Source organism: Pseudorca crassidens, chromosome 1, assembly GCF_039906515.1.
Source record: "Pseudorca crassidens isolate mPseCra1 chromosome 1, mPseCra1.hap1, whole genome shotgun sequence".
Lineage (NCBI taxonomy): Eukaryota > Metazoa > Chordata > Mammalia > Artiodactyla > Delphinidae > Pseudorca > Pseudorca crassidens.
The window spans coordinates 83,860,964-83,883,608 of NC_090296.1; the positions used below are offsets into that span (position 1 = coordinate 83,860,964).

Here is a 22,645-nt window from a genome sequence, read left to right on the forward strand (position 1 = left end):
TATTGTGAGATTACGAAGCCTGAGAAGAACCTTATCTGGAAATTCTGTTGACCCTCATGAGCACAAACCATGGTTTTGTATCTAGGAGTTGCGTCATAAATACCCAGATAAATGAATGAATAAAAGCTTGAAGTTCAATGTGACTCTATCAGAATTATCAGAATGTTTTTTCTGTGTACTCAGTTTTTCAGGTACATCTATTGATGCCAACTGCCTCTGATCAACAAGCTGAATGTTTACTATCTCCCGATCACCAGCACACAGTGTCAGAGCAGCTTGAGAGTGATGTATTCAACAATATATCACACTATACTATAATTAGTCTAGTGAACGTGCACAGAATACACATGCATTCTATTCTCCTACGCCCTCAGTTCCAGCAACTACAATTATGCAGTCTGAAAGGGAAAATTATGTTGAAACTATTTCCAAAGAACACAAGGGTAAGATAATTAGAGGGCTAAGAAAGGAAAGTGAGCCCAATCCTGCTTCAGTCCACGGGGACCCAGCGTGGCTGATGTGAGGTGGAGGAATAAGATTTTGGAAATGAGCATCCCTTATTCCTTACGATCTGGCACAATCTGACAATGACATTAATTCAGAGTTGAAAGCTCCATTGCTTTTTTTTTTTTAGCTGAGTTTGGAAGGAGAAGGGGAGAGGCTGGAAGGTGAGGGGCAAGAAATGGCAATTCTAAACCTTCTCCTAGCAGATTTCGGGCCACTCCCTCACTAGTGGGGAGGTTCCATCTGCTCTAGCATAGACTTTCCCATGTCTCCTTCACCACTTTCTCCAATTCCTGCAAGGAAGGAGGAGGCCAGCAGCAGAGGGGTGTTTGTAGAGTGAGGAGCTGGGATCAGGAGAGCCAGAGCAGCAGATGGTATAAGATCTGGAGGAAGCCAGACCCAGGCCAGGGCCAGAGACACATGGTCAAGGCAGGGAAGGCTCCGGAAGGAAGTGATGGATCTGAAAGTCAGAGCTCGGTGGGGAATAGAACACAAGAGACATTGAAAAGATCAGTTACAGCACACAGCCCATCAAGGCCCACCAACAACATAAGAAAATGAAATAAATGCTCAGATAAAATACTAGGAGCCAAGAGCTCTGTAAGAAGCGGGGATTGGCACATGGGTAACATGGAAGGAGCTTGATAAGTGAGACAGCCTCAGTCTAGACTCTGAACTTGGATATGACTCTTTGTGAGGCAAGAACTGAACCAATAAGATGTATTTAGGGGCCTTGCAGGTGTAACACGATTTTGGAAATACCTGTAATGAAGGGCGTGTGGATGGGCAGCAATAACACCTTTCAGAAAGCAGATTCTTAACATTTCTCTTTCTCTCTTTTCCCCTTTTTCTCCTTCAAGTAGTAGCAGAGGATGGAGAGAGAAGAGAAGATGACAAAAATTGAGAGCAAAATAATAGGGAGAATAATTGCAATTCCATTTATCTCCACGCCAAGACCTAGCTTGTACGTGCATTTCCCAGTGACTATTTAAGGCAACCAAGGCCTTCTGTGCCTGAATATTCATTAGTCACATTGCTGAAAACTGGACAAAAGGTTTCTTTTCTTTGTATCACGTTCCAAGAATCCAGGATTCATGATTATGGTAACCACAGTGATACAGATAAACAGAGAAGGAGAATTCTCCTTTAGCATTTCATGAATGAGCAGCTTCCAATTCCTGTATTTTTCCTCTAATATTTGCTGATTTGAATAACACTGAGTCATTTACCATGTAATTTTCCTGCTGGTTCAAAATAAAATCAGCATGAAATACTATTAGCTTGTGTAAAGCACTAAGATCAATGAAGAGACGTGACCTCTTAATTCCCCATTATGAAACAAAAGGCCAGGGGAAGCATTTTTTTTTTTTTTTTTTTGCGGTACGCGGGCCTCTCACTGTTGTGGCCTCTCCCGTTGCGGAGCACAGGCTCCGGACGCACAGGCTCAGCGGCCATGGCCCACGGGCCCAGCCGCCCCGCGGCACGTGGGATCCTCCCGGACCGGGACACAAACCCGTGTCCCCTGCATCGGCAGGCGGACTCCCAACCACTGCGCCACCAGGGAAGCCCCAGGGGAAGCATTTTTTATCTTGTGAGATACTGATTTTCCTCTTTGTGTGTTTGTAAATTACTGGCTTTCAGAGTGTAGTCAATGTCACTGATTCAATGTGAATGAAGTAAATAAGATAAAATATAAAATCTGTTCACTTTCATTAAGCTCCAGTTTCCATTAGTCTTGCCTCTGACATTATTCTTATAAAGGTTTAAGCATGCAAACACCATGGCCAAAGGCAGAACATTGGCTAATAAATATTAGCCAACAAATTTTAATATTACCCCAAGGAAATAAAAGTGAGCATATATACAATGGTCAAGGAAACAGTGACCAGCTACAACATTTTAAATTGTCATTTTTCCAATTAGAAACTCTATAATGCTTTAATAGGAATAAGAAAGTAATCTACAACATTTGATTGACTTTATATACTCACATGAATGGAAGGAACCTGGAAGAGTCATCTATACCTCCTTGTTTCCACATAAGACTATGTAAATCTTGTGCAGAGGAAAGATATTTTTGCTAACTGTTAAGACTTCTGGGAAAAACAATACCTTCAGGCCCCCCTACGGTAATCAGCTTCCAAGATGGTCAGTGATCCCTGCCTCCTGGTATTCCTGTCCCCACGTAGGCTTCTCCCACAACTGAATAGGTAAACAATGGGATGTAGCAAAACAACAGTGAGACTTCCAAGGTCATAAAAGACATTGCCATAAAAGACATTGTCTTAATCTCTTGAATCACGTGCCTTGGGAAAAGCCAGAAGATTCTGGCTACTCATTACAACCTCTGCGTCTCCTTCCTCTACCTCTCAGCTTTTTCACAATGAAAATAGCTTTAGTTTATTTCTTTTTTTTTAAGATTTATTTCTTTTTTTTTTATTTTACTTTATTACCTTTGGCTGCAACCGGTCTTAGTTGCGGCACACGGGATCTTTGTTGAGGCATGCAGGATCTTTTGTTGCAGCGTGCAGGCTCTTCGTTGTGGCGCGTGGGCTTCTTGCTAGTTGTGGCGTGTGGGTGTTCTCTTCACTAGTTGTGGCATGCAAGCTCCAGAGTGCATGGGCTCTGTAGTTTGCGGCACACAGGCTCTCCAGTTGAGGCGCATGAGTTCAGTAGTTGTGGCACGCGGGCTTAGTTGCCCTGTGGCATGTGAGATCTTAGTTCCCAGACCAGGGATTGAACCTGCATCCCCTGCACTGCAAGGTGGATTCTTTACCACTGGACCACCAGGGAAGTCCCAGCTTTAGTTTATTTCTGAGTGTTTTTTTTTAAACTAACACATGTTCACTATTATAAATTCAAATGGTTCAGAAAAGTATAGGAAGAAAGAAAAATCACCTGGAATCCCACCACCTTAAGATAAACATGAAACATGATTAATATTCTGGTCATCATCTTTTAATACACCTCTATATGTGTATAAACACAATTTTATGTAAACGGTATACCATTTGTACATACTGTTCTTCTTTGTGGACACTAGTGTGATTTTCTATTTATTCGTAAATTTATACGCTGTATTTAGACATATATGAATATATCACAGTTTATTATTCACCCTTTGTCCTCTAGATGGGCATTCACTTTGTTTATCAGTTTTTGCCATTATAACTAATATTGCAATAAACACTGTACATATATGCTTATTTTCTGGTGTTTATATTTCTGTGACATTGATTTCTCCGTTCCACCAGCAATGTGTACAGAACCTTTTCCTCCAAAATTTTTGCCTATAGCAGGCGCAATCACTTCTCATGGAGTTTTGCTAATCAGTGGGTGAGCAGTTATATGAAGATCCAGAAGCGGTAGTCCCTGTGCCCAGTGCCCTAGGCTTCATGGATGAGGCATCACTGGTAGGGCATATACTTTTCAGAATGGATTACTGTTAACATTTCTGGAAAGCACTTCAGCCAGTTTGGGGTTGAACACTGCTCTAGTCCACCATAAGCTCAGTAACAGGTCTACTTGGGTCAGGCAGACCTTCGTACATCATGCTCTGTCTCCCAGATTACATACACTGCCTCTGTGGGGGGCAAGCACCCCCAAGAGTGTTAGCATGAATTGCGCTGGGGTGCCTACTTCACCAGCCAGATAAGGAGGACAGAGTGGCAGAAGAGGGAAAAAGAGAAAAACCTTAGGCCTCAGAGGAGAGCTGCAACCCACAACAAATCAGTCCCCAGAATTGTGGTACAAATCTGATCCAAGAAACATCCAGTCTGAGCAAGCCAGAGCAGAACAAGGAATGAGGAATTAAGGGTACCGGCTAGAAGCAGAAGTGGGAAGTCACTTCTAGAAAAACTTACTATTCAGCAAAGGACATTGAGAGGGAGTATACTTCTGGAAAAAATTTCCATAGCTGGAGTAAAGACAGGACCCAGGGATGCTTGCAAACTAGAAAAACCTCAGGAAAGGGGGACCACACAGGAAGGTGGACCTAGTTTTAGCAAGGAAGGTGCAAGAAAGGCTCAGAAGCTGCTGGGCCCTAGGAGTCCTTAACTCTCCAGGTGCTTCTCTCTCTAAGCCCGACATGCTGGCCACTGGAAGGTCCTCCCCTTCTGCAGGGGGCTTCTACAGGTTCTGCAGAGAGCAGGGTAGAGCAAGGCAGCACGCCCACAGCGTGACCACTGCAGAGCTGGGGCAAAGCCAGAACACCCACAGCACCTGTGCACACACATTGTTTCCTTCTTGTTCCTGTAACCTTTCCAAATGGCATTTACATGAAATCCATCTTTTCGATGGTTTTTAATTCATACGGTGCAATGAGCTTCTATGATTAAAATCCATCATGCTCATTAAAGCTGCTTCTTCAGCTCTTGCCTGGAGAAAACTGAAGCCTGTGGAGGCCTGAAAGCAGTTGCAAATGTGCCAGCAGGGTCAGCGTCCAAGAAAGACCACTGACCACTGACACAGGGTATCCTCAGAGAATGGCAAAAATTAAAATTAAAAGGAGAAAACATTTCCCACCACTAGTTAGCAAAAATAAAATTTATAAGATCAAGTATTAAAGGCTATGGGGATATAAACATTTTATGTTTTTGGTGGGCAAGTAGATCGCTATAGTGAATGAAAAGTAACCTGGCAGTATCTACTAAACGCATGTTCCTTGACCAGTCCTACTTTTGTGAAACTATCCTACAAATAAAAGAATCAATATATAAGGCTGTACATTGAGCTATGTTTGCTGAAGGACTGCTGACCATGACCTCAAGATTGAAAACAACCTGAATGCCCATCATTAGGATAAACTGTGGCATGTCCCTATAGGAAGATAGAGAAATATATAGAAGGATACACCCCAGGCTGTCAACATTGATTACTTGAAGCAAAGTGGAATGGGCGGATGGCATAATACACGTGTGTAACTTAATTTGTTTCTAAACTAAAGAAGTGAAAGGGAAAATATGTTTGCTCACACACACCTCTCTATGTCTATCCAGCCTGGTATGATGCTGAAGACAGTCTTCAGCTGACTGAAGACAGCTTTAGGGGTTAATTTTTCTATTTCCAAAAGTCTACTGTTAAAATACAGACATTTCTGGGTTTTTTGGCCCTTACCACCTGGGGAAATGATGTTTTGCTCGCTTTCCGGCAGTGATAGCAGGCTGAGGGGAACTTCCTTTCCTAGGACAGGTAGGCACCTATGTGGGGAAGAGAGGGGCAAAGGCACTCCCTGGCTCCTAGCCTGACAGACATGCGCGTTGCTGACACTGAGGGAGAGACACTGAGAGGAGAGGTGGATGGGGCCGGCGTTTCCCACCTTTGCCTGAGGCCACTGTGACTTTGGACGCTGCTCAGGCTTCCTTCCTGGTTCACTGAGGGTGGAGTTGGCCCTCTGCCAGCTAGAAGGGCAGCGGACAGACGGGGACCTTGAGGGGGTCTGGGGGCGCACAGACTAAGCATCGCCTGAGACAGTAACAGGGATCAAAGGTGCCAGACATGGTTTCTTGCAATCAATTCGGGGAGCAGGACAAGTAATCATAAAAGTGTGATTTTCCTCAGCTCCAATAAAATGAAAATGTCTGCCTTTGTTGTGAAGAGCCAGGAGACTCAAAAAAAAGGAGTTAGAGGAGACATCGGCATGCCCCACAGGCAAACCAACCACTGCTTCCAGCCTGATGCGAAACTGAGGACAGAGGCGCTTCAGCCTATACGAGAATATAGCAACACTGCCCTCCCACCATATCGCCTGTGGGCCTGTTCGTCCAGGCTGGAGTACCTGGAATGGAAGCAGAGGGTGCTGATGTTGGGAAGAACAACGGCTCACCAGCATTCAGCGAGCACTTACTCCCTAAGGCTTTGCATGCACCATGCGCACTTTATAAGAACCCCATGAGATAGGTTCTATTTAATCCCACTTTACAGATAAAGAAACTAAGGCACTGAGAGGTTATGTCATTTGCCCGAGTTTATAGAAATAAGAAGTGGTAGAGCTGGAATTTAGTCCCAAGCAGTCAGACTCCGAAGTCAGGATGAAACCACCGCACCAAACTGTCTCCGTAGGAAGAGACAACACCTGATACTGCTATCTGGATGCTAAGAACAAGGACCGAAGATTCATTCCCGGAAATTACCTCACCTCTGGTGGAATGGATTTATGAAAAACCGTGGCTTAACGAAGGAAGCTATGAGATGAGAAAAAAATCCCAAAATTCCAGGTGAGATGTGCGTGCAGGAAACAAGGAGTTCGCAAGCATAACCAATGTTCTGGGGTGGAATCTAGGAAGGTCCTATAGAGTGAGGTTGCAGCTGTCTGCAGGGAAAAGTAACTCACCCTGGGATGGCAGGGTGAGCTTAGGACACACCCAGAAGGGACTTGAAAGTATAAGTTGCTTGACGGACTGGTCAAAAATTAAAATGAGAATTAGTAAGCCAAACCTATATGGTAGAATTTGTTTAGACTACTTTCTCTGTTATACTGCGTAGTCACTTATTGCTTTGACTTTATTGGCACTGCCCTCACCTCACCTGAAAACTTGGCAACCTGGTTTTACAGCTCCAACGCACAGACTTTAAACATCTCCCTCAAGGACAAAGTTGGACCCTTTCTGAGTCCCCATCTCTTCTCTCTGAGAAGGAACCACTCTGCTGCCTACCACATCCAGCAACTCTACTCCTAAGCATAGACCCAAGAGAAATGAAATCACAGGTCCACAGAAAAATTTGTACACAAGTGTTCATAGCAGCACTATTCATAACAGCCCCAAGGTGGAAACAACCCAAATGTTCATCAACTGACGAACAAAGATAATGTGGTATATCCATACAAAGGAGTATTATTCAGCCATAAAAAGGAATAAAGTTCTGATACATGCTACAACACGCATGAACTCAAAAACATGCTAAGTGAAAAAGCCAGTCACAAAAGACCACATATTATATGAATCCATCTGTATGATATGTCCACAATAGGCAAGTTCATAGAGACAGAAAGTAGATTAGTGGTTGCCTAAGGCTGGGGGTTAAGGGGCAATGGGGAGTGACTGCTAATGAGTATGGGGTTTCTTTTCGGGCTGAAGAAAATGTTCCAAAACTGATTGTGGTGATGGTTGCCCAACTCTGTGAATATGCTAAAAACCATTGACTTGTACACTCTAAAGGTGAATTGTCTGGTAAGTGAATTATGTCTCAATAAAGCTGTTATTGAAAAAGAAAAAAAAAAGGCTCAGTCAGTGTGTGCCTGAAGGTGTGGGGCACAGAAATGAGGGAAGACTTTTTTTTTTTTTTTTGCGGTACGCGGGCCTCTCACCGTCTTGGCCTCTCCCGTTGCGGAGCACAGGCTCCGGACGCGCAGGCTCAGTGGCCATGGCTCGCGGGCCCGGCCGCTCTGTGGCATGTGGGATCTTCCCGGACCGGGGCATGAACCCGCGTCCCCTGCATCGGCAGGCGGACTCTCAACCACTGCGCCACCAGGGAAGCCCGGAAGTCTTAATATGTATTTAATTACATGTCCCTTAGAGGTTGCATTGAGTGACTGTTTTGCAGGGAATGTGGTCTCCTGAATCAGTCAGAATATAAAGACAGCTGGCACAGAAATGTGTCTGGCATCTCAGACATGGGTTCCAATTTCATGCACCCGAGGAATGTGACATTGCTCCCTCACTGGGTGAGCCTCCTGCTCCTCAGGAAGCCACAAAACAGGGCAGCAATTAAACATACGAAGTGTTTTGCTTTGAAGATATTCTCTCTCTCTCTCTCTCTCTCTCTCTCTTTCTTTCCCTCACTAACCCGCTCACACGCATACACAGGGAAAGCCCATTTTCTACTACTTCTCCCCAGATGTTATAGTAGAAGTACCCTCTCTCTGTCTCCTCCTTTCATAGTTCAGCAAACAGCTTATTCATTTCATAAGAGCAAACCTGTTGCAACCCACTAATAACAAATCACAGGCATAATTACAACCCCAAGCCTAGCATAGCTAATTCTCTTACTAAAAAAAAGAGTCTGGTTGTGAATATTTTTCATAAAATTAAAGGATAATTACTTAGAGTTCCAGATCCACTGATGGGCAAAAAGCTATAAAATTAAGGTGAAAACAAAAATCTTACGTTCCACAAAGATTTATTATGGGGAAGAAGTCAACCAACTGTTCTCCATTTTCAGAGGCTTGAACAAGAGAAAACAGGAATCGATTGCATCAAAGATACTTTTTTAAAAATAAAAAGTAATATTTTGTCCTTAAGGATGCTTAAGCCCTTGAATAAACTTCATGGAAAGGCTATGAAATCTCCCTTCCTTTAGAGTTGTATCATTGTTATCACTTAAGGTTAGATTTGGCTAAACAAGAAATAGTAGCATAAGCAAGGCAAAAAAGTGTTTCTGTCTCATATAAAAATCCAGAGACTGTCCAGGGCTGCTTACAGAGGTTCTGCCCAACAAAATCTTCAACATCTTTCCAGTTCACCATTCGACCATCCCCAATAGGGGGGCCCCATTTCTCATAGTCCAAGGTAGCAACTAAAACTCCTTGAAACACATCAGTATTTCAGGCAGCAGGGTGGAAGAAGGGATGAAGCTGGGAAAATGATAGCATGTGTCAACTGTCTTTAAGGAAAATTTCAGGAAGCTATCATGTGATGCTTTGCACTGGTTACAGGACCACACTGGTTGCCATGGAGCCCGTCTTTACTCTGAGCAGCCTGTGCCTATCTAAAAATCAGGGTTTCCATTGTTATGGAAAGAGCAGGAAAGGCTGCTAGAGAACAATGCTGTCTCTGCCACTGTCTTCAACACTCATCTCTTTTACTTTGGGCAGTTACTTCAAAAGGCTTTTCTTTTTATAAAAAGTCTAGAGAGAGAGAGAGAGAAAGGAATTTTTCACACTTTGTATACTCAGAGACATTTAAGTACCTCCCTATTAGCTACACTTTGGGATAAATTTTTACCTTTGTTCTTCTGCTTTAGGTTTGAGAAGGGATGCAATTATCCTAGCCCCAAAATAGTCAGAATATTATCAAGTAAGTACAGGATAAATAATCAATAAATAAAACTGTAAAAATTAAATAAATAAGCAAAAAAATGAACAAACCAAAAAATCCTTACTGTCAAGGCCTTACACTTAATGCACACCTGAGGCAGTCCACGTGTGACATCAAACAACCACTTAAATGGGCTACACTGCTGAATCTGGTAGGTTCCAGCTGAACTCCTTGGGCAGAACCAGCTCTTAGAGAGGATGTTTTTATTTGCAGTAACTCATGTAGGTCCAGACTATCAATCTCCAGGACAGTGGAGAAAGTGGACTGTTCATGACCTCTGTCGGTTTTAGATGAGTAAACTTTGGTTTAAATTACGCTGTTTTAAATCATGTATAAAGTGCTTTATATATGTGTATATATATATAATTATAAATACAGATATATAATTATTGTCTTAACAAATAGATTTTATTTATTAATAATTAATAACAATAATAAGGATGTAATAAATACTTGGCCCTAGAGACATATACAGATTTTCTTTTTAGAAAGTACACACTACTTTAAACAATGATATATCGTGATACCTAGACAGTCACTGTGGAATTATTTTTATCTGAGAAGATTATCATTTAGGTTATTACTAAAGTCAATTAAAGCAAATATCTGTGAAGTCATCCTAATTGCACAGGCTAATTATGACAACGCACACTCACCTGCCATTCTGTGCTGGAAGGGAGATAATCAGAGCTGTCAGGTCCCCCACCAGATCATAATACTTCCACGACACATTTTTACCTCTCCGTGTTATCTCTTCCTTTGCTATGTGTAAGTTCACACTCCTATCATCTGATTGAAATATGGTGTTCCTGACTCACCATATAATATGGGACCTTGGACCACTCTGTACCAGGAGGACTCTGGTCCCACAGCCCCTCCCCGACCCCCTTTGTTCAAGGAAGAAGAATTTGGAGACTTTATGAGAAACTTTAGCCAGTGCCTTGAACCCAAGGAGACGAAAAGAAACGAATTTCTGGGAATTTGGGGGAAGAAGGAGATAATCTCAAGACACTGTCAGATGTGCAATCAGAGCCTGATGGTTGAAATGGAAAAGGAAATAAGAGTGGCTCTCACATGGGCATCCAGACTTTGGAAAGCACATGTGAAATGTCTCATTTGAATCTGAAGAGGGCTGGTGCCCTGCAAGTAGGGGACGAAAACCAGCACAAAATAGCCCCACTGGTATGTATTTAAAAGGTAATTTATAAACAAGAAAAAAATTTATACTTCTAAATCATTACTTTTATTATCCTTAGTTTGGGCCATTGTTAGACTAACAAGGCATTCAATTCAATCCTGAATATTAAGAGGCCCTACTGTCCAGCCACTCCCACCACCATAACCACCACCACCACCATGAAAACTGCTGCCAACTGAAGCAGAGCTCCAGGTCAGCCCCAGTGACAGTGAATCAAACCAGCACTCCCAGAATCACATTTTGCATGTTAGCCCACATCTGGAGTTTGAACTTACCAGCCGACTGACAGAGCAGTAGCACTCTCTGCTTGTGCAAAAGATCATTATATAAGCGTAGCTCTGCCTGAGGTGGGAAAAAAGCCTAATCCCCAGCTAAGATGTCATCTGGATTTAAAATGCAATAAATCTCTTTCTAGAGTAGATATGATTTTTAAAATACCAGACATCTGATGGCAGCAGGTGCCGTTAACAGGAAAGAAAATGCTGACTTCAACAACAACAAAAAAATAGCTTACAGATCTGGGAATTTAGCCCTGTTTCAGAATATAGGGTAGCAAGTACTCTCTTCTATGTGATTTTGACTCACTTCCCTCATTTAATTTTCCCTTCAATCCTAGGGGAGGCCTGTAAAGCTGAGAGCAAAGGCTGTTAAACTGCTATGAAGATATTATTCTGTCATTTTCCACTCAAGTTCTCCTTCCACTGCTGAAAGTGGAAAGAATAGCATCAGTAAAGTGTCCGGGGGGATGGCTACTATTGCTCTTCTAACTTTTACCCAAACCTTAACGTCACACAATTAACAGAATGACAATATATGATAAAGCCCTTCAAAGTTCTAAATATTTTTTTCACGGCCCTTCCAACTAGAAGTAAAATCGGATACAGATTTCCCCCCGATATCCTCTGGACATCACCTAAATAGTATAGAACAAGTGAAAAGTGGTCCTCTAATGTCAGGATTCATGAATACGACATGGGGTGCTTGTAAAAAGGTACTTTCCTGGTCCTCTCCCTGAACCTGCTGATTCATAGTCTATGGCGTTGTGCCTAGGAATCTGTATTTAATAAGCCCCCAGGTGATCTTGGAAAGGTAATTTCAGACCACACTTTGGGAAACCCTGCTATAAAATGTGTATTTCACCTCAACGCACATTATATAGCTGTCAGTTTAGCTGTTCACCTACCCTAGTATCTAAATCACAACTAGACAGTGTTCATGGTTCTACCACTGACACAGGGTCAGATAAGGCGGGTGGGGGCAGGGGGCAATGAACAGAGATCAAGGAATCTTCTTTCAAACTGGTCCTAGTAACCCAATGGGAGCTCCTCCACCTCACCCACCCCTGACTGAAAAAAAAATAGATTGGGTGAGAATTTGGAGCAAGAACCAATAGGACACATAGATCCTGGCCCAGGGAGTACCCACCGTTTTCCTTGGTTTGCTGCCTTAAGGAGAACATACATTAGCAAGCCCTCAACTGTACAAGGCTTTGAAGAATCAAACTTGGACAGCCCAGCAATGATCTCAAACTACTCCAATGCCCTCTCAACCTCTTCCCTCCCCAGATCCAACCAGAAAACGTGCTGAGATAACTCTCAGACTCTCCAAGGGTGACCAACCATCCTCGTTTTCTTAGGACAGAGGGAATTTGCAGGATGCAAGACTTCCCCTGCTGAAACTAGGAAAATCCAGGGCAAACTGAGATGAGATATCTGACTTCAGTTGTAAACAGGGGTCACAACTTGTCACCAGTCATGCTGACCTGCCCCTACTTGACACAGATAATTTCTCCATCCTCACCTGGTTTGGAACTACTTTAAACATAACTCATTCTCTGGCTGGAAGCCAATTATTGGAAACAGAACTGGATCTCTATACCACTTCAGGGTGGTCCTCATGTAACAAATTCAATAAAAACATTAAAAATGGGCCCCATCAAAAAATAATAAAATAACAGGGAGATCAGCTCGGTGCTTTGTGACCACCTGGAGGGGTGGGATAGGGAGGGTGGGAGGGAGGGAGACACAAGAGGGAAGAGATATGGGAACATATGTATATGTATAACTGATTCACTTTGTTATAAAGCAGAAACTAACACACCATTGTAAAGCAATTATACTCCAATAAAGATGTAAGATAATAAAATAAAATAACATAAAATAGAAAATACCCAATCTGTCATAAGAGAGAAAGTAGATTGAAAAAAGTGATCCAAGGCTCAGGGATCTGTGTAACTATAATAAAAGATCTAACATTCATGTCATTGAATTCTGGAAGCAGAGGCAAATGATAGTGAGGCTGAAATAGTACTTGAAAAAATAATGGCTAAAAATTTCCCATATTTTGCAAAAGACATAAATATACAGATTCAAGTAGAGTAAACCCAAAAGAAGATAATCTCAAGGAAGTCCACACCAACACACATCATAGTCAAATTTCTGAAAACTAAAGACAGGGACAAAAATCTTGGAAACAGTAAACAAGAGAAAAATGAAACCTTATTACCTATAGTGAAAAAACAATTAGAATAATAGCGGATTTTTTCACCACAAATCATGGAGGCCAGAAACAAGTGGCACAACACTTTCCAGTGCTGAAAGAAAAGAACTGTCAAACCAGAATCATATATCTAGTGAAAATATCCTTTAAGAATAAACGGCAGGCAGACCTACTCTAAAAGGATGACTAAAGAAATTTCTCTTAAATAGAAAGAAAATGATAAAGGGTGGAATCTTGGATTTTCAAGAAGAAAGAAAAAAATGGAAACAGTAAAATATAGGAAAATACAATACATTTTTCTTCTCAAGATTTCAAAATTGTGTTTGATGGTTGAAATAAAAAATTATAACACTAATGTGGTTCTAAATGTATATAGAGGAAATATTCACAAGGATTATACTATAAATGGGGAAGGGCAAAGGAGATAAAGTTTCTATACCATGAACTGGTAAAATGATGGCACCAATAGACTGTGATAAGTTATATGTATGTAATATAATGCCTACAGCAACCACTAAAAAAGCTATACAAAGAGATACATTCAAAAACACTATAGATAAATATAAACGGAATTCTAAAAAATGACCAAGAAATCCACAGGAAAGCAGGAAAAAGAGAGAAACAAAAGACTGAGAGAACAAAAAGAAAACAAAAAAATAAAATGTCAGACTTAAGCCCTAACATATCAATAATTACATTAAATGCAAATGGTCCAAATAAACCAATTAAAAGACAGAGACTGGCAAACAGAATAAAAAAATATGACCCAACTACACACTATCTTCAAGAAACACATTTCAAATATAATGATATACATGGGTTGAAAGTAAAAGGAAGGGAAAATACATATCATGCAAACATCAAAGAAAACAGGAGTGGCTATATTAATATCATATAAAGTAGACTTCAGAACTACAACAACAAAAATTACCAGAGACAGAGAGGAACACCATATAATGATGAAAGAGTAAATCCAGCAAGAAGACATAGTGATCTTAAATGAATATGCATCAAAGAACAAAATATGTGAATCAAAAACTTCCAGAGCTGAAAGCAGAAATGGACAAATCCAGTTATAGTTGGAGACTTCAACACCTCTCTTTCAAGCAAGTGATAGAACAACTAGACAGAAAAATCTGTGAGGATATAGAAGAATTCAATACTACCATCGATCAACAGGATCTAATCAACATTTATAGAACACTCTGTCCAATAGCAGAATACACATTCTTTTCAAGTGCTAATGGAACATATATCAAGATAGACCATAGCCATAGCCATAGAAAAAAAAACCTTCAATAATTCTTTAAAAATTGAAATTATAGGGACTTCCTTGGTGGTCCAGTGGTTAAGAATCCACCTTCCAATGCAGTGGACATGGGTTCGATCCCTGGTTGGGGAGCCAGGATCCCACATGCCACAGGGCAACTAAGCCCACGCGCTGCAACTATTGAGCCCACGTGCTCTGGAGCCCATGCGCTACAGCTAGAGAGAAGCCCACGCGCTGCAACAAAGAGCCCACGCACCACCATGAAAGATCCCGCATGCCACGAAAAAGATCCCTGCGTGCTGCAACTAAGACCCAACACAACCAAATCAATTTAAAAACTAAATTAAAAATTTATTTTTAAATTGTAGAGTGTATTCTCTGACCACAATGGAATCAAACTAGAAATTGATAAAAGAAATAAAACAAAAATCTCCAAACACTTGCAAACTAAATAATACATTTCTGAATAATCCCTGGGTCAAAGAGGGAGTCCCAAGGTAAATCAAAGGATATGTTGAACTAAATGAAAATGAAAATACAACATATTAAAAAAAATACAACATATCCAAACTTGTAGGACACAGCTAAAGCAGTGTTGAGACAGAAATTTATAGCACTAAGAGCTTACATTAGAGCTATTTGTAATGAGGCGGATAGACCTAGAGTCTGCCATACAGAGTGAAGTAAGTCAGAAAGAGAGAGACAAATACCGTATGCTAACACATATATATGGAGTTTAAGAAAAAAAATGTCATGAAGAACCTAGGGGTAAGACAGGAATAAAGACACAGACCTACTAGAGAATGGACTTGAGCATATGGGGAGGGGGAAGGGTAAGCTGTGACAAAGCGACAGAGAGGCATGGACATATATACACTACCAAACGTAAGGTAGATAGCTACTGGGAAGCAGCCGCATAGCACAGGGAGATCAGCTCCGTGCTTTGTGACCACCTGGAGGGGTGGGATAGGGAGGGTGGGAGGCAGGGAGATGCAAGAGGGAAGAGATATGGGTACATATGTATATGTATAACTGATTCATTTTGTTGTAAAGCAGAAACTAACACACCATTGTAAAGCAATTATACTCCAATAAAGATGTTTAAAAAAAAAAAAAAAAAAGAAAGAAAAGACGAAAAGTCTCAGATTGGTAATCTTAGCTCCCAACTCAAGAACCTACAAAAAGAGGAGCAAAATAAACACAAAACAAGAAGAAGAAAGGAAATAAAGATGAGTAGCAATCAGTGACATTTAAAACAGAAAAACAACACAGAAAATCAATGAAATGAAGAGCTGGTTCTTTGAAAAGATCAATAAAATTGACAAACCTCTAACAAGAATAACAAGGGAGGGACTTCCCTGGTGGCGTAGTGGTTAAGAATCCGCCTGCCACCCAGCAATCCCACTACTGGGCATATACCCTGAGAAAATCATAATTCAAAAAGAGTCATGTACCACAATGTTCATTGCAGCTCTATTTACAATAGCCAGGACGTGGAAGCAACCTAAGTGTCCATCGACAGATGAATGGATAAAGAAGATGTGGCACATATATACAATGGAATATTACTCAGCCATAAAACGAAGTGAAATTGAGTTATTTGTAGTTAGGTGGATGGACCTAGAGACTGTCATACAGAGTAAAGTAAGTCAGAAAGAGAAAAACAAATACCATATGCTAACACATATATATGGAATCTAAAAAAAAAAAAACACAAAAAACTGGTTCTAATGAACCTAGGGGCAGGACAGGAATAAAGATGCAGACATAGAGAATGGACTTGAGGACATGGGAAGGGGGAAGGGTAAGCTGGCACGAAATGAGAGAGTGGCATGGACATATATACACTACCAAATGTAAAATAGATAGCTAGTGGGAAGCAGCTGCATAGCACAGGGAGATCAGCTCGGTGCTTTGTGTCTACCTAGAGGGGTGGGATAGGGAGGGTGGGAGGGAGATGCAAGAGGAAGGAGATGTGGGGATGTATGTATATGTATAGCTGAATCACTTTGTTTTACAGCAGAAACTAACACATCATTGTAAAGCAATTATACTCCAATAAAGATGTTAAAAAATAAAAAACCCAAGGCAGCTAAAAATGATTTTAAAAAAATAATTAAAAAAAAAAGAATAACAAAGGAAAAAGAGAAGACACACATTACCAATATCAGGAATGAAACAGGAGATATCAATACAGACTGTGCAGACATCAAAAGCATAGTAAGGAAATTTCTCCATACACATAAAAATGACAACTTAGATGGAATGGGCCCACTCCTCAAGAAACAAAAATTACAACAGTTTATACAATATGGAACAGATCATCTGAACAGTCTTATAATCAATAAGGAAATTTAGCTTGTACTTTAAAAACTTCCCCCAAAAGAAATCTCCAGGCCCAGTCAGTGTCACTGGAGAATTTTACCAAATTCTTAAAATTTAACATCAATTTTACACAATCTCTTGTAGAATCTTCAATAGAAGAGGAAGGAACACTTCCCAATTCATTTTACGAAGCTAGTGTTATCCTGATATCAATAACCAAAGAATGTACAAAAAGAAAGAAAGGAAGGAAGGGAGAGAGGGAGGAAGGGAGGGGAAGAGAGACAGAGACAGAGAGAATTACAGAGCAAAATCCCTCATGAATATATACACAAAAATCCTTAACAAATATTAGCAAACAGAATTCAGCAATATATAAAAATAATTATGCATCATTCCCAAGACTACTTCAACATTTGAAAATCAATGTAATCTCCTAGATTAACACACTAAAGAAGAAAGATCATGATTATATCAGTCAGTGAAGAAAAGGCATGTAACAACTTTCAACACCCATTAAAGATAATAAGTCTCACAAAAATAGGAATAGAGAGGAACTTACTCAACTTGATAAAGAACACTTACCAAAAATCTACAGCTTACATTACAGTTAATGGTGAAAGACTGAACGCTTTCCCCCTAAGATCAGAAGCAATTAAAGCATGTCCACTATTACCACTCTTCAAAATAATGCTAAAAGTTCTAGACATACATACTATATATCAATAGTATGATTCCATCTATATAACATCTTTGAAAAGACAAAAATTATGGAAATGAAGACTAGATTAGTTGTTGCTAGGGGCTAAGGTGAGGTCTGTGGTGGAAGGGAAGTAGTTGTCATTATAAAAGTCCTTGTGGGGCTTCCCTGGTGGCGCAGTGGTTGGGAGTCCGCCTGCTGATGCAGGGGACGCGGGTTCGTGCCCCAGTCTGGGAAGATCCCACATGCCGCGGAGCGGCTGGGCCCGTGGGCCATGGCCGCTAAGCCTGCGCGTCCAGAGCCTGTGCTCCGCAATGGGAGAGGTCACAGCAGTGAGAGGCCCGCGTACTGAAAAAAAAAAAAAAAAAAAAAAAAAAGTCCTTGTGGTGATGAAAATGTCCTGTATCTTGATGTAGAGATGTCAATATCCTAGTTGTGATGTTATACTAAAATCATGAAAGATGTGACCATTTGGAAAACTGGGTACGTGGGATCTCTGTATTATTTCTTAGAACTACATGTCAATCAACAGTTATCTCAAAATAAAATGTTTAATTTCAAATATATATCTCATCCTGTCAGCTGTGGGGAGAATGAATGGTAAAAAGCAGGAGTAGCGAGAGTGAGCCCAGTTAGGAGAACATGAAGTCATCCAGGCAGGAGATGACTGTCCTAAAACTACCATGGTGGGAGTTGAAACAGAGAAATGGGTAGATTTGGGATGTATTGTGGAGGTATAATCAATAGTATTTGCTGATGGGTTACCTGTGGAGCGTGAAAGAAAGAGAAAAGTGAAAAATGACTCCTAGATTTCCTACTTGAACAACTGACTAGATAATGGTGTCACAAACTGAGATGCGGAAGAGTCTGTTCACAGACATTTGGGATTTGAGACTTGTTCAGTTAGTTTATCCTCCTCTTGAACAACATTCAAATTTTGTATGTAAATATTTGCCCCTACAAGAGCTTCCAAGGTTCAACACAGGTTATGTTGCTTTGAATGAAACCAATGAAGAAAACATAAGCCTGAAAAGACCAGAAACAAGAAAGCACTGCTGAGTCAGAAACCCTTGTTTCCACCATTTCTTCAAGAATTGGAATACCAGAGCAAGAGAGAGTAAGACAGGGTTCCTCACTCTGAAGTTGTAAATCAACTATTTCAGGTGAACTGTCTACTTAAAATTTTATTTTTTTCCACTCAAACTGATGTTCTAGTTGAGGTGTTTTCTTCCCGATGCTTCACCTAGTTAAAGATAATTGGAGGGCCTAACGCAAAAGGCAGATGATCATGGAGCATCAGAGAACTTATTTCCTCCAAGGCACAAGATGAAAACCTGGCACTTAAACACATGCTGGGCTCCCTCTTTCTCTAGGGCAGTGCTGGATTCTCATCCATAAACATCAACTCTTGTTTTCCTTAGGAACACGGGTCAGTGGGCTGCAGCCCCTGGTTGTCATAGCAACTGCAATTTCACACACAGAAATGTTTTGCTCAGAACACAGACTCAGAGTAGCACTTTTTTTTTTGAGCATGTATTTTAGCACAGGAAGGATTTGATGCCATTTCCAGTCATCTCTTCCATCTCGAATATGTTTCTCTTCTAAAATGTCACAGTGACTGAAGACCAAGACCAAAAAAGGATTTCCAGATTTTTCCCTTAATTAGACTTTTGATCGTAATTGCTCCCTTGGCTGTATCTGCCCTTGAACAGTCTCCTTTTGGTATTGTGGTCCAAGGGTATCATAAGGCCACATAATCAGATCCAGCCTGCCGGGCAACCATAAACTACTGATATATTCTCAAGGAAAGGACGTACTTACTCCTTTATTTCATGCTGTTCTTATTCTTCTGGTCTAATATTTCCTGCCAGCCCAGAAAAGAAAAAAGAACGATGTGGTTGCTCAACTTTAATATTATGATAAATAGGGAAAAGAATCCTGAAGGCAATGGTTTCTTGTTCAAGAACAGTTTCCAAACGGCCCTAGAGTACATATAAAGCACATATACTACCACTCCCCCACTCTCACCATAGTAAACATTGAAAATCTACCACAGCCCTCTTTACCTCTGAGCCCAGTACAAGACCTCAGAATCCCTCTCAACACTGCATTCCAGGCAGCTGCTACCAATCAACTGGAAATGGTAAGAGTACTGACACCTACTTGCTAGCTGGGACTAGAATCTTAGCCAATGTTTCAAAAATGAAGTCCAGCACACTGACTGTAGCCGTCAAAAACTAATCCTAAGATTTTGCAAAACAAGCTGAAAACTAGTCTGTTACTTGCTTGCAAAGTCACTCACTTGCAAAGTCAACCAGTCAGTTTATCAATTCAGGCAGTTAAAAATCAAACATATTTTTTGATTTATCTTGAGCCTCCATCTTTGCCCTATGGATGTTTTAGAAATGTGTTTGCTAATGCAAACAAGGTCATAGGGGAATACCAGAGAGCATGTTAGCTTTTTCCTCTTGCCCAAACAGGGGTTATGTCCTTAACTCTAAATAGCTATGCTACAAGTATATACACAGGAGAGTTAGATGGCCTGTTTGAAACACACACAGGGTCAAATGTTCCCAACGTGGTGTGTTTTCCTACAGATTTCACCCCCTTTGGGATCTGTAATTTTGGAATGTTCATTAGAAAATGACTTAATTTACCATCTTTTTCCAGGCATTGGCTACACCTCCTGTAGTTGGCTAAAGCTGGGCAATAGAGAAGAAAGGGATCTAAGCGATCAGAGGGCTCAGAACACAGGCTGGCCCCAGCATGGACGAGAGAAGCCGACTTCCACCGGCTTGCTGACAGGGATTTCAGGATGATGCTCCTCTGTGTCAGGAGATCCCTGGCTGACTCTACTCTCCTGTATGTATTTACATTTCCCAATGCTAAAGCCCACGTGGAAATGAAACATAAATTCTATTCTTAATTATTACGATGCTGGGCACTTTGGAATATCCAGAAACTGGTTCCATTTAGAAAGCAGGAACCAGGTGGACCAACTAAGGGAATTAGCACCAATTCATTACTCTGAAGAAGAGAAACTCTCCTAAGGAGGTTCTGAGATAGTCCTGATTGTGAGCATTCTGTTCATCACGGTCCCAATAAATCCCTGACATGTCCCAGGATTTAGTGTTTTGGCAAACTGTGACAGAATGAAGTTAATAACCTCTAGATGGCAAGCCTCCAAACACCCTCCTTATTTAAGAAAAAAAAAATTTCACACAATTGTGATAGCTTGCAAAGCTTATCAACCATGATAAAATGTAGCCATGGCAGTAAATATTTTCAGGGATTATATAGTATGTTACTTTACCTGTAGTATGAAAAGTGTTTGAATAATTTAATTATAAAACTCTATTTTAGTATCAGCATGACTAAGAAACTGTACCTTTACCAAGGCTTTGAAAAAGAAATCTTTTTTTTAAAAGATTGTGACAGGGACTTCCCTGGTGGCACAGTGGTTAAGAATCTGCCTGCCAATGCAGGGGACACGGGTTAGAGCCCTGGTCCGGGAAGATCCCACATGCCGCAGAGCAACTAAGCTCATGTGTCACATCTACTGAGCCTGCATGCCACAACTACTGAAGCCTGCATGCCTAGAGCCCGTGCTCTGCAACAAAGAGAAGCCACCGTAATGAGAAGTCTGCGCACTGTGACGAAGAGTAACCCCCACTCACCGCAACTAGAGAAAGCCTGCACCCAGCAACGAAGACCCAATGCAGCCAAAAATAAATAAATAAATAAATTTATTTATTTTAAAAAGATTGTGACAATCCCCATTTAACACTCTACACCCTTTATGAGTGAGATAAACAGTGCACCCAGCAGGAAACCTGACATCAGTTCACATCAGAGAGACATCAGTTAGCTGTCAACTGGAGAGCTTCTAGGATTTCAATTCAAATTTTTTTCATAAAAAATGTTAAAGTCATGTTTCACAAAGGAAGTGGTAACTTCATGTCACACCTTAACTAGATGACTATTTCAGACCTTTAGATTGAATGTTGAACTATCAGCCCAAACCCTGTGCCTTTTAACATGTTTATTCTCCCTCTGTTCCATGCAATTATTTAGGACCCTTTTCTTCCTTGGGGGCCCTTTAGGAACTTCCATTCCAGTGGCAGTTCTACAGAATGAATGTTTGTGTCCCCCACTGAAATTTCACATGTTGAAACTTAATCCCTACTGTGATAGTAATCGGAAGTGGGGCCTTTGGGGTGATTAGGTTATGAGGGTGGAGCCCTCATGAATGGGATTAGGGCCCTTATAGAAGAGACTCTGAGAGCTACCTGCGCCCTTCCACAGTGTGAGGATGCAGCAAGGATGTCTGTGAACAAGGAAGTGGGCTCTCACCAGACGCCAAATCTGCCAGTGCTTTGATCTTGGACTTCCCAGCCTCCAGAACTGTAAGAAATAAATTCTCGTTGTTTAGAAGTCACGCAGTCTATGGTATTCTGTTATAGTGGCCTAAATAGACTAAAACAGGCTATCTGATTGACTGCTGACCCTCTTGGTTTAGTTCCCATTTCTGACCCTGCCTCCTCCCTCGGAGTGAGAATTTACTTCTCCTGGTTTGATTTTCAGTGTTTGCATTGTCCTTGTCCCCTGGCTTCAGCATGCATTGCCCCTAGTTCTTTGGGAACACACTCCTGTTCTTAGAAATAGAGAAGCTAACCTACTCCAAACACATACACACACACAAAATCTGAAACTAAACTTACTTCCAAATTTCCATATTGTTTTTTGTGCTTGCTTGGGGGGTTTTGTTGCATATTGTTTGAACATAAATTTTCACTAGCACAATCTAAAACCAGAGCTCAAAATAAAAAACTCAGAATTGGTCAAAACGTCATGTTTTACCAGTCATTTCACTAAAATGTACAAAGCTTTCCTATGGAAATAAAAGGTAAGAAATTTTAAACATGATATCCTACCTGATGAAATAAGTGACAAGATTCTCCCTGTTAGGAAAAGCAAGCTCACTGATGAGTTTGCTGGCCTGTGAGCTGGTTCATATAAATAAAAAACCACAGCGTTGAAAATCATACAGATTCTAAGAATCCTTTCCAAAAGTCAATGGACCACTACAATTAGTCGCAAGTCACATATTTGCAACA

At 41.0% G+C, this 22,645-nt stretch overlaps 1 protein-coding gene across 2 annotated transcripts in view; it reads right to left on the reverse strand.

Moving 5' to 3' along the window:
• The window catches only part of GPR176 (G protein-coupled receptor 176), a 91,993-nt gene that overhangs the window by 17,422 nt on the left and 51,926 nt on the right, over positions 1-22,645 (reverse strand). The window contains exon 1 of one of the 2 annotated variants that reach the window (XM_067742639.1): positions 1,267-9,763. The exons of the other annotated variant lie outside the window; for it this stretch is intronic. The gene's annotated coding sequence lies outside the window, so the exon portion shown is untranslated. Of the gene's footprint in view, positions 1-1,266; positions 9,764-22,645 lie in introns of those variants that run through there. 2 annotated transcript variants of the gene reach the window in all.